Below are 11,537 nucleotides of genomic sequence, written 5' to 3'. Positions count from 1 at the left end.
CCTTGACTTTTCTGTACTCTTTCCATTTCCTCCGAATCAGGGGTTCTGATCTGTGGGTTAATTCCTGAGGATTCTGGTATGAGAGGAGCCTTAACCCGGATTTATGGAGTCACATATGGCCCTGAACTCTGGTTAGAACACCCTGTTATTGCCCCACCCACCCAGGTTCTCCTCCAGTTCAGGCTGGGCCTCAGACTCACTGTGTAGCCCAGGATGATCTTGAACTGACCCTTCTGCTTCCACCTCCTGAATGCTGGGGTCCACACAACACTACCACAGGTTTATAAAGAGCTGGTAAGCTGGGGCTGGAGAGCAGGGCTCTGTGCTTAGCGGCAAGCACTCTGACTGATGGGTGCAGTGGTGAACCCAGGGCCTCAGACACGAGGGGCAAGCACTCTGCCGTTGTGTTAGAACCCCAGCTACAAGCTCATGGAGAGCAGTGATGCCCTTTTTAAAAAAAATCATATAAATCAGCCAGGAGGTGGTGGCTCACACCTCCCAACACTTGGGAGGCAGAGGCAGGCAGATTTCTGAGTTCGAGGCCAGTCTGGTCTACAGAGTGAGTTCCAGGACAGCCAGGGCTATACAGAGAAACCCTGTCTTGAAAAACAAACAAACAAAAAAAATCATATAAGTCTTTCTTATTTTTTTATATCCTGACTGCAGTGTCCCTTTCCTCCCTCCCTTCCCCCCTCCCCTCAGGCCCTCCTCCCCATCCACTCTCCCTCCATTTCAATCCAGAAAAGGAAGGGCCTCCCATGGATATCAACCAAACACCACGGCACATCAAGTTGTAGTAAGACTAAACACATCCCTCACATTAAGGCTGGACAACTCAATATGAGGAAAAGAGTCTCAAACGCAGGCAAAAGAAAGAGTCAGAGACAGCCCCTGCTCCCCACTGGGCCCCTGTCCCACTGTTAGGAGTCCCACAAGAAGGTCAAGCTAAACAACTGTGACATATCCTCAGAGGGCCTAGGTCAGTCTCATGCAGGCTCCCTGGTTGTTTGATCCAGTCTCTGTGTGTCCCTACAAGCCCAGGTTAGCAGCTTTTTTTTTTTTTCTTTTAAATTGTACATTGGTGTTTGGTCTGCATGTGTCTGTATAAGGGTATCAGAGCCTTTGGAGTTACAGATTTGTGAGTTGCCATGTGGGTGCTAGGGATTGAACTTGAGTCCTCTGGAACAGCAGCCTGTGCTCTTAACCACCGAGTCATCTCTCAAGCCCGAGAGCAAGTTTTTTTTTTTTTTTTTTTTTTTGCAGCCAGGCGTGGTGGTGGTGGTGGTAGCAGCTTACATAGGAGGACCATCAGTGACGGTATGACAGCTGAGCAAGAGGTCTTACCGATTACACAGCCAAGCTCTGCTGCAGGGAAGAGAGTATTGAAAGAGTGGGTACTGGGCAGGAATAATGAACGCTCTCATGACCACCCCCTCCAAAAGCCAGTCAAGACTGGCTGTTAGATCTCCTATCTACCTTCCCCCTCCTCCTGCTGGGTGTGGCTGGTATTCAGAAAAGACTTGTTTACGAGGGGAAACAAATAAACAAAAAGCCAGAGTGTTTTGTCTTCCCACTTCTGAATACATGCAAACTTACTTTATCCCTTTGCCTGAGGCTCAGCGTGGGTAGTAGGTGATCTGCCTCAGGGCCCAGGTTCACCATAGCTGGGAGCCTTGTGGACATTCAGGGTCTGGAGCAGGACAGATCTCTCTGCGCTGTAGTCCTCTTACAACGTTAGAGTGAGGTCTACTGTGTGCCAGGGCAGATTAGGCTGAGCGATCAGGTTCCTTCCTGTTCCTGTCCTTATGCAGACTAGGACCCTAGAAAGCTATGTGACAAGTGTCAAGTTGATAATGCTAGATAACTCTCAACTCTAACTGTGAGACTCTTCGGGGACCACGGAGGTTTGCTAGCCTCTAGGCAGAGATGAGCATCGAATGCAGCCTTTGATACCCTCCTGGCCTCACTCTCCCTTCTGTCCTAAAGGGAAACATTCCCTACTTTGCTTTCCTCACAGCTTGTAAAATCAGAGATATAAAAGGGCTTGGTCAGCTATAATACAGTACCAGAGGCCAGTAAGGAAATGAACACAGCATTTTCCAGACTTCTAAAGGCTTTCTCTTACCAGCTTCCCCAGGCACTCAGTAGTCATCTACCTCAAGACCCACCCTTATTTATCTTAGTGGAGCATCTCAGTGGGAAAGCCTGAGTCTTAATATGAGTGCCCTGGGGGAATCACAGCCCCGTTAAGGGTAAACTGAGGCCTGATCATCCCACTCTAGGCACTCTGGAATGAATCAGGAACAATCAAGAATACAGAGCAATTGCTGGAGGCTGGGTCCCGCTGTGGTCCTGAGCCAGGGGAATGCCTGCCACAGGTCCTAGGTGTCTGGGAAAAAGTCTTCCCCAACCATAAGAGACACCGGGTGGTCCAAGCCCAGCGCGTCGCTGCCCTTTCCGGCCTTACGAATCCCGAACTTCCTCGGGGATCCTCCGAGAGATAGACCCTCGAGGATCGGGGAGGGGAGGTCGAGGAACCCCTTCTTCTGCAGCCGGACCTCGCCCTCGGGGCACAGCCAGCGGGGAGGGGAGGGGCGGTTTGTCGCTGCGCTGCTACCGTCCCCCCAGCCCCCCCTGCCCCCGACGGCCGCTCCCGCCGCTCGCGCCCCGCCCGCCCGGCGGCCCCGCCCGCGCTGCCCCCGCCCCCGCAGCGATCGCTCGGCCTCCGCCGCCCAAACTTTTTTCCTCCGGGCGCGTCTCCAGCGGCGGCCGCCCCCGCGCATGGGCGCCGCGCTGCAGGGGGCCTGACCCCCGCCGCCGGCACCGCGCGTCCCCAAGCCCCGCGCCATGGCAGCCCGCGCGCCCCCCGCCGCACCTGCGGCCGACGAGCCTGGGAGCCCCGGCGGCCCCCCACGCAGGAAGAAGTCCCGCTCCGGCCTCCGCCGCGCCTTCAGCTGGCTGCGGGGCAAACGGCGCAAGAAGAAGGCGGCCGGGGCGGAGGGCGCCGAGTCCGCCGCCCCGCGGGCTAAGAAAGCGGACGACAAGGCCAAGCGGGCCAAGGGCAAAAGCCGAGGTGAGCTGGCCTGGCACCTGGCTGGAGCGCGCCGAGGGTGTGGCAGGGTGGGTCCCCTGGGGAAGGGGGGGGTCGGTCGTGTGTGGACAGCTTGTCTCCTAGGCAGTGGTTTTGGAGGAAGTGAAGAGCCCAGGGTACCCCAAGATAGGTCCTGCACCGCTCCAGGGACACAGCCTATCCAACTTTAAGGGGCAGAGAACCCCCCGCCCCCAATCTGGGCAGGGATCCCCTAGTTTAAGCAGGAAGGGCTGGCTGGCTGGCCCTCCTGGTGGAAAGACACTTCGCTTCTCCCAGGTTCTGCCCCCTGCTGAGTCAGGGGGTCAGAGATTTGACACTGGCCGGGAGCCAATGGGAGAGGCAGGTGGCCTTGGGTCTTGCGGGTGTCTGTTTCTTTGGGTCTTTAAGGTCAGCCTACTCCAGGAGGTTTTTTTTTTTTTTTTTTTTTTTTGCCCTCCAGGTAGATCCTGGTTCCCAGCTCCTCAAAGTACTCAGCTTGGAGCCCTTTGCCTAAGGCTGTTAGCTGTGTTAGCTTTTCCCGTCTCCACTCCCCTACCCCCCTTTACCTGGGCCAAACCACAAACATCCACCTCTGAGGCGGTGAGATCACCATCCTGAACCCAGAGGCCGCTCCTCCTCACTCACTGCTCTCCCTAGTTCTGGTAGGAACCTGCTTGTGTTGAAAATGGGGAAACTGAGGCTCGAGTGAAGTGGAGAGCCTGCGCCTGCGCTGTGCCAGGTGAACCCAGCAGCTGCTTCCTAGTCTTTGGAAGTTTTGAGCCCATGGCTCTCCCTGGAACCTAAGGGATGGGAAGCCTGAGAGACGGGGAAGAAAGAGACAGGGAGACTTACATCCCTGTTCAGGCCGCTGTACTTTTGGCCACTTGTTTGGCTTCTCCCTCACCTGTTTCTGTCTTCAGTTTGGTGGGGAGACCTTTACTCTCTGCTAGGGGGTAGAGATCAGCGGCTGCTGGAAGTTTATCTTCCCTATACTGCCAAGCTAAAGTGTTGAAGTCGAGGGAATGGCCTGGGTCAGGGCCTATCCCATCTAGCCGTGTTTACATTACCTTCAGTGTCCTTTAACTACCTCTGGCGAATAAGAAGGAACTTTAGGGGTCAGGAAGAGGTTGGAAAGCCTCTTGTGCGATTGCTTCCGGCCGATCTTCCTTTTGGATAAGGGCCCCGCTCCCTTGTGGCCCAGCCACAAATAGAAATTTGGGCGCAGGGACTGAGATGAATGGGCCAAGCCCTGAGGGAAGGTTTGCTTGAGGGGTGTTTCCCTGTGTTCTGCAGCCCCTAACTGGAGAGAAGTATGTCTCAGGGTTCCCCACTGGGATTCAGGGTGAAGTCATTCCCCTCTGCCTTAGGAGAGCTTGTGTCAGAAAGACAGCAGTTGTGGGTTGTGGTCAGATGGTCAGGCGGGATAGTGGAGGAGTGGGATTCCCTTCGGGAGGGGATTCTCTTTTGCAGGCGACCAGCCTGGAGGCAGAGGGCTGCGGGAACTGAGTGGTAGGTTAGTTAGTACTCCAGCAGTGGTAGGTTAGTGCCTGGCTTTGGCAGGCCAGTGGCCTAGCCTCCTTCTGTCTTGTGTTTGGTATTGAGTGGCACCGGGCTTTCTGGGCAGCAGGTCGGCCTCACAGAGTCCACGTGCATGGGTGACACCCTCTGCCTTGAGCTGCTGTCTTTCCAAGGGTGCAGGTGGCTCCAGGTCCTTCTGAGGGCAACCTTGCTCCTTTTGCTCCAGCCTCCAATTGTTCTGATTGTTTCCCTGTCACCTGCCTGGCCCAACTTCTTTTCTGTTTATGAAGAGAAATAAATCCGATCTCTCTAATCTCCACTGGCCAGGAAGGGGAGGCTGGAGGCTTAACTCTTTCAGGGCGGATGGCCATCAGAATGGAGACCGGGGAAGGAGGGATGCTAGACCAGGAGCTTTTCTGGAAGGACTAAAAGGCCTCTGTGGGAAGCTCATTGGGTCCTCACATTCTCAGAAGCAGAGATGGAGAGACACGGGTCTCGGCTCCCCTTACTGCTCTTCTGTAAACCAGGAGATGGTGCTTGCAATGGAGTTTTGAGCTGCAGTCTCCCATCACCCCCCCCCCCATTCTTCTTCCCCTCACAGCCTTAGCAGAAAGGAGGAGACCTGACATTGATAGATGACTCTGAATGTGTCAGGAGACTTACATCCATTCCCTCACTAGATACCATTTGCAGAGCCGGGCATGGTGGCAGCACACCACCAGCATTGGAGTTGCTGAGGCAGGGGAGTAAATTTGAGGCCAGCCTAGGCCACATATCAATACTTCATCTCAAACTAGGGGTTGGGGTTGGGGCGGGGGTCCCATGGAAAGAAAAATATCTGAGGCTTAATGACGGTGAATGATTTGACCAAACTCAGATTTAAATTCAAAGCCAGATGCCTCAAAAACTAACGATTCTCCAGAAGACGCAGGGGGAGGCTTGAGGATCTCGTGCAGCCCGCTCTCCAGAGAGGCAGCCCAGAGAGAATGGAGGAAACAGGGTAGAGTGGGCAAGTACCGAGAGGCAGGCAAATGAGTTTAATTCTCGTATCGCTATGAAGACCCATGACAATGTTCAAGCAGCTGTGAGCTCACAGCTTCTGTCCTTGCCTCCTGGGAAAGAGAGGGGACCTTCCTCTGGACACAGCCATGATGACCTGTGACCTTTTCCCAAGGTTCTCATTAGGGATGATATAAAACTCACAGGGAAGAGAAGTCAGTGTGGAATGCAAGGGACTGCTAGTCTGTGCTTATAAGCTTAGCCGAGTCTGGCCAGAGTGGGTTCGAGTCTGGCAGGAGTCTGGCCCATGGGAACAATTCTTCTGTCTCTCTCAAGCTATAGGACACAGGCTGCCCATTCACCTTGCCATGCCTGCCCTTCCTCATCTGTAAAACCAGGGGGTGTTCAAGAATCCACTTAGGTAACAGACATGCAAAGTCTTTGTGAATTGTGGAGCTCAGGCGGGTGGTGGCAGGCTTCCGATGTGTGGTGCCCAGGACTCTGGAATTAGTTCAGTTCATTTTAATCCGTGTTTTAGTCATACCTGCTTGCCGATTCTGACTGATGTGGAGTCAAAGAAGGTGGAGTCTCATCTTGTCTCACTGGAGGAGGCAGACATAAGAGGAAGTTGAAAAAGCAACAGCGAACAGGAGTCCATAATTTTCTGGAAAGATCGCCTGGACAAGTGTGTAGAGATGAAGTGTTTCTGGGGCTGATGCCAGAACAGGTCCAGTGGCCAACCAGGGAAGACTTCCTGGAGGTAGTGAGCATTTTGTGGAAGAAGGGAATTAGCAGGACAGCTGACCCGAGTCAGACAGGCCAGGCTTTTCTCTGTGTCTGGAGGAATAGTGGAGAAAAACCTCAGGATGCAAAACAGTTGCTCAAGGTCGGTTGGCCTCGGTATGCAGTCAACCGTTGCTCAGAGTGATTGGGAATACTGAGGCCAAGACAGGTAGTGTGGGGCTAGGGATGTGTTTACCCAGCATGCATGAAGCCCTGGCTCTGATCTCTGTGCCCCCTTGTCCCCATCCCAGAATGAACTGGGTGTGGTAGCACACACCTCTAAGACTAGAACTTGGGAGGTAGCTGCAGGAGGTGTTAGGAGTTCAAGGTCATTTGAGCTACGTAGGGAGGTTAGGCCAGCCTGGGATACAGGAAACCTTGCCCTTGTCTGTAGAAGTGATGTCTGTAGTGACAGTTTTCAAAGGCCATACTTCCCAGAGTCATGTGACTGCAGATGAGAGTCTAACTGGAGAGTTTGCAAAAGAGCTTTCAAAAGGACCAGCTTTGGGCAAGAGGTGTGTGGTCCTTCCAGGGTCCCTTGGGCAGAGATAGGCTTTGACACTGAGAATTCAAGAACTCCTTCTCCCTGCCAAGCCTAGCAGAGGCTTGAGCTCCTAGCCTAGGAACGCCTCGCCTTCCATTTGACCACTCCACATCCCGAGGGCGGTCCTTGGTGTGAGTTTGTAGAGTCTAGGGTGGGTTTTTGTTTATTTTTATCTATCTACTTATCTATTTTTTTATAAAGATTTTATTTATTTTATGTATGTGAGTACACTGTCGATGTCCTCAGGCACATCAGAAGAGGGCATTGGGTTCCATTACAGATGGTTGTGAGCCACCATGTGGTTGCTGGGAATTGAACTCAGGACCTCTGGAAGAGCAATCAGTGCTCTTAGCAGCTAAGTCATCTCTTTACCTGTGCTTGTTTATTTTTAAAGTAGACCCTTCACTCCAGTGGAGTCAGTCAATCTTACATCCTTACATTTTTTTAGTTGAGCACTGGTGGAGTCATCCCAGCACTTGGTAGACAGAGGCAGGAGGATCTCTTGAGTTTGAGGCTAGCCTGATCTACAGAGTGAGTTCCTGGGCAGCCAGAGCTACAGAGAGAAACCCTGTCTGGGAAAATAGAAAATGAACCCCCCCCCCAAAAAAAAAAAACTTTTTTGATTTACTTTATGACTTTTGCCAGCATGTATATGTATGTGTATGATGTGGGCGGGTCTGGTGCCCATGATGTCAGAAGAGGGTGTTAGGGTGTTAGATCCCCTGGAACTGGAGGTACTGATGGTTGTGCACCACATGTGGGTGCTAGGAAATGAACCCGAGTCCTCTGCAAGAGCAACAAGTACCATTGAGTCATCTCTCTAGCCCCCCTCCTCTTTATGAGACAGTCTCACTGGGTCTGCCCGGCCCCCCCATTTGGCCTGGAACTTGCCATGTAGTACAGGCTGGCCTTACAAGTGCTGGAATTAAAGGTACAGAGCCTCATCATGCTCAGCCGCTAATTAGTCTGTATCATTCTGAAACATAGTCTTTGGGCGCATTTTTCTTGAAGCTGGGTCTGTTTGCCTTTCAGTAGCATTTCACGAATGCTCACAAGCTGTCCTTGGATGCGCATTTCCTCTGCCTAGGATGTACTTGCCTTGACTTTCCTGCCCAGTGAGCTCCTGTTCATCCTCTCAGACCCCGCTGTCCTCCTCTTTGCTACTCCTAGATTTTAAAGCATTTTGCTTAAGAGATTTAAGTTTAGGAGAATTTGTTTTTGGGATGCTCTTTCCTTTGGGTAGGTGCCTCTACCCAGACTTTTAGCGTAGGGCATGGTCCATGTCCTGGGCGCAGGGCTCTGGCCGCTATAGTAGAGTGGGTTTTCACAGAGGAGGCAGGCGCTCCTTCTGCATCTCCTCTAGCCCTTGTGATGTGATGGTATTGCCTGCCTTGGGTTTAGATAGAAAAGGAAGACTTACCTAGTTTCTGAAATGCTTAGTAATGCCAGGCACTGAATGGGGCTGAAGAGAAGTCTCATTCTTGAACCTCAGAATCTGAGTGTGCAAGCTAGGAACGGAGAGTCATTGAACAAATAAGGAAGGGTCAGGAATCCAGACCAGAGTTAGGCCTGATGGCACAGCACTGCAATCCTGTCACTGGGTTGGTAGAGGCAGGGAGATCAGGATTTTAAAGTTAATCTTCACTACATGGCAAGTTGGAGGCCAGCCTGGGCTATAGAAGACCTTGTGTGAAAAAACTAAACCAAAACAAAGAAAAGGCATAACAGAGATGCTTTGGGGAGATCAAGGGCAGCTTCCTTGAGGTGCCATGTGCAGTAGTAGCATTGAGGGGGTGAGAGGAAGCTGGAGTCACTGGGCAGGTGGGCATTGGCTGTCTGGAGTTCTTGGGGGCAGACTGGATCACTATACTTTACTATCCAGGGTACCTGAGGACAGGAGCTGGGTTAAATAGTTCTTCCCTTGGCCCTACCCAGCACAGGGCCTGGCACTACCTGACTTCAGGTTACAGGTGGTCCAGCATGGGCAGCTTTAATCCTAGATAGTCAAAACTGATATCATAGGGAACACATTCATGGTAGTTACAGACAGGCCAAGAGAAGCGGGGTGACTTGTTCAAGGTCCTGCGCCTCGGGGAAGCTGACCTGAGCTAGCTGGATCCTTTCGTGGGACTGGAGCCCACCTCAGCTGGGGCTAGACTGACTTTAGCTTCCCCCACTCCTTTGTTCAGACTTCAAACAGAAAGGCCCTTCCCAGAGAGGTGCCTCTAGCAGGGTGGGAAGAGCAGGAAGGGAGCCAGGAGGACCTGAGGGAACCTCCCCTTCCCTCTCTCAAGACCTTCAGGCCTTGTTCCAGGTTTCTTGCCTTACATGCATGCATGCAGCCTTCTGCTGGAACCTCCCTCAGGCCAGGGAAGAGCCTGCATGCAGTCTATGGTGGGCTGCCCCACAAATTCCTGGAAGCAGCACTAGCCACTGGGTCTGCTGAAGTGGGGTAGCCTGAGCTGTGACCAGGAAAAGCCACACTGCTCTCCCCTCCCCCTGCACCCCATGACGCTATTGTCAGCAGGGAGCAGAGCAGGGCACCCTTCCACACCCCTGGAAATCCCCTCTCCCCGAATGCCCAAAGCTCTCTCAGCTGCTCCTGGCCTGTCACATGCTGAAGGACCGGGATGAGAGGGAGCATTGTATAGTGCTTGGCCCGCAAGGAGCATGGTGGGGTGGGGAGAGAGGGGACACAGTCCCCAAGGCCACCTCCAGCTGCCTGGCTGAGTTCGGGAAGGAAGGAGGTGAAGGCAGCTGCTTTGGGCTGGAGGAGCAAAATCTTCCTCTGCCTTCTGTTAGAATGCACTCCGTGCGTCCCGCTGTTCTCAAGGCTGCTCTGCCTGCACCAGCATTGAACCTGAATCTTGTGGCAGAGCGCATGCTACCTACTAGGTTCCTGGGGGGTGGAAGGGGATAACCAGGCCAGGCCTTATACCTGCTTAGGATGCTCTCTCCTGCAAGGCTCTAGCTAAGTGGAAACCTCACCACTTAAGCAGGGGTGGCATCACAAGGCACCCAAGGCTAACCAGTGGTGCATCTGTCATGTCCCGTCCACCTGTACAAATGCATAGCCATGTTAATGCCCACCATACGGGTCCCTCTTACTCCCAGATCACCCTGCCTCTCTCATATTTGGCATCCAGGGGCCAAGTCTCTTCTCCAGGGTCCTGCAGTAGGTGCAGCCTTTGAAACAAGAAACACCTACGTGTATGTGCCATTGCTACTACCCCGACCATTGCCGCCACTCTCACTACCTGACAGACTCAAGAGCCATTATTATTGCTTCTACACAGGCCTCGCCATCTCCATCTTCACCTGATTCAGCAGCACACAGGGTGCTGAGCCTCAGTTGTCTAGGATGATACACACAGTTCTTATCCTTGTTGATATTTTTGTGGTTAATTAAGACAGACACCCAAATAATTTGACATCTTAAGACAAGTGCTAGGGGGCTGGTGAGATGGCTCAGCACCCGACTGCTCTTCTGAAGGCCCTGAGTTCAAATCCCAGCAACCACATGATGGCTTACAACTACCTGTAATGAGATCTGACACCTCTTCTGGTGCGTCTGAAGACAGCTACAGTGTACTTATTTATTATTTTACTTAAAATAATAAATAAAATCCTTGGGCCAGAGCTAGCAGGGACTGAGCAAGCAGGGTCTACTGGATCGAGTGGGGCCGACCAGAGCGAGCGGGGTTGACCGGAGCAAGCAGAGGTCCTAAAAGTCAATTCCCAACAACCAGATAAAGGCTCACAACTATCTGTATAGCAACAGTGTGTACTCGTATACATAAAATAAATAAATCTTAAAAAAAAAAAAAAAAGACAAGTGCTAGGATAGGGTACTGGGAAGTCCTGAGGTGTGATCAGCAACTCAGAGTTAATGCCTGCGAAAGTATAGAGAACTGGGCCAGAGAGAAGGGTACATGGGGGAGCAGAGGGTCAAACAAAGCTTTGGAAATGAAAAGGAATCTTCCGGGCAAAGACAGGAGTCAGCAGATGTGTGTGTGGGTCAGATGTCACCTAGTGGGAGTTGGTCTCCTTCTCCCAAGTGGATCTTGGGACTCGGTGGACTCAGTTGGTAAGGCATGTCAGCTCTTGCCTTTGCCGGCCACGAGCCAGCCAGCTCACCTCGCTTTGATACAGGATTCTATTCTCTCTGCAGATTGGTGCCTACTGCTTGGTCCACAGAGCATGTCACATCAGCTCTTCAGGGACAGCACAGTTGTTAGCCTCAGGTTCTTAGTAAGAGCAGGGCCTCAGGGAAGGTTGACTGTCCTAGAATGACAGGGCACTCCACCAGCGGGGTGCCGTAGAGAGGCTTGCTCAGATGGTAGAAAGAATAAGCCATACTACAGGAAACCAGAACCAAGGGCTTGGACTCCCAGCCGAGTCTGAGAGGCCAGGCAAAGGGCCTTGGGCAGCCTAGAAGACTGAGAAGGGCTAAGGCTTAGTGAGAGTCTTGAAAAAAATAGACTTGCTTGAAGGGCACACAGCTCTACAATGTGATACATGGGTGGCTTCAGACGTTATTCATATACCTCTATGTGCACACAAACAGCAAACAAATGTAGTCATACTCAAACACAAAAGCATAGTCCTTTTTTTTTTTTTTTT

At 52.4% G+C, this 11,537-nt stretch overlaps 1 long non-coding RNA gene across 1 annotated transcript in view; it reads right to left on the bottom strand.

Moving 5' to 3' along the window:
* Window positions 1-5,602: 5,602 nt before the first annotated feature.
* Window positions 5,603-11,537, bottom strand: part of LOC116096697 — a 7,032-nt gene continuing 1,097 nt past the window's right edge. Inside the window, exon 2 of the long non-coding RNA XR_004121083.1 lies at window positions 5,603-6,424. This is a non-coding gene — a long non-coding RNA (uncharacterized LOC116096697). The remainder of the gene's footprint in view (window positions 6,425-11,537) is intronic.

This window comes from Mastomys coucha, unplaced genomic scaffold, assembly GCF_008632895.1.
Source record: "Mastomys coucha isolate ucsf_1 unplaced genomic scaffold, UCSF_Mcou_1 pScaffold18, whole genome shotgun sequence".
In the NCBI taxonomy this organism is placed as follows: domain Eukaryota; kingdom Metazoa; phylum Chordata; class Mammalia; order Rodentia; family Muridae; genus Mastomys; species Mastomys coucha.
The sequence above is the reverse complement of the archived record's forward strand: the minus strand, read 5'-3'. Positions and strand labels throughout refer to the sequence as shown.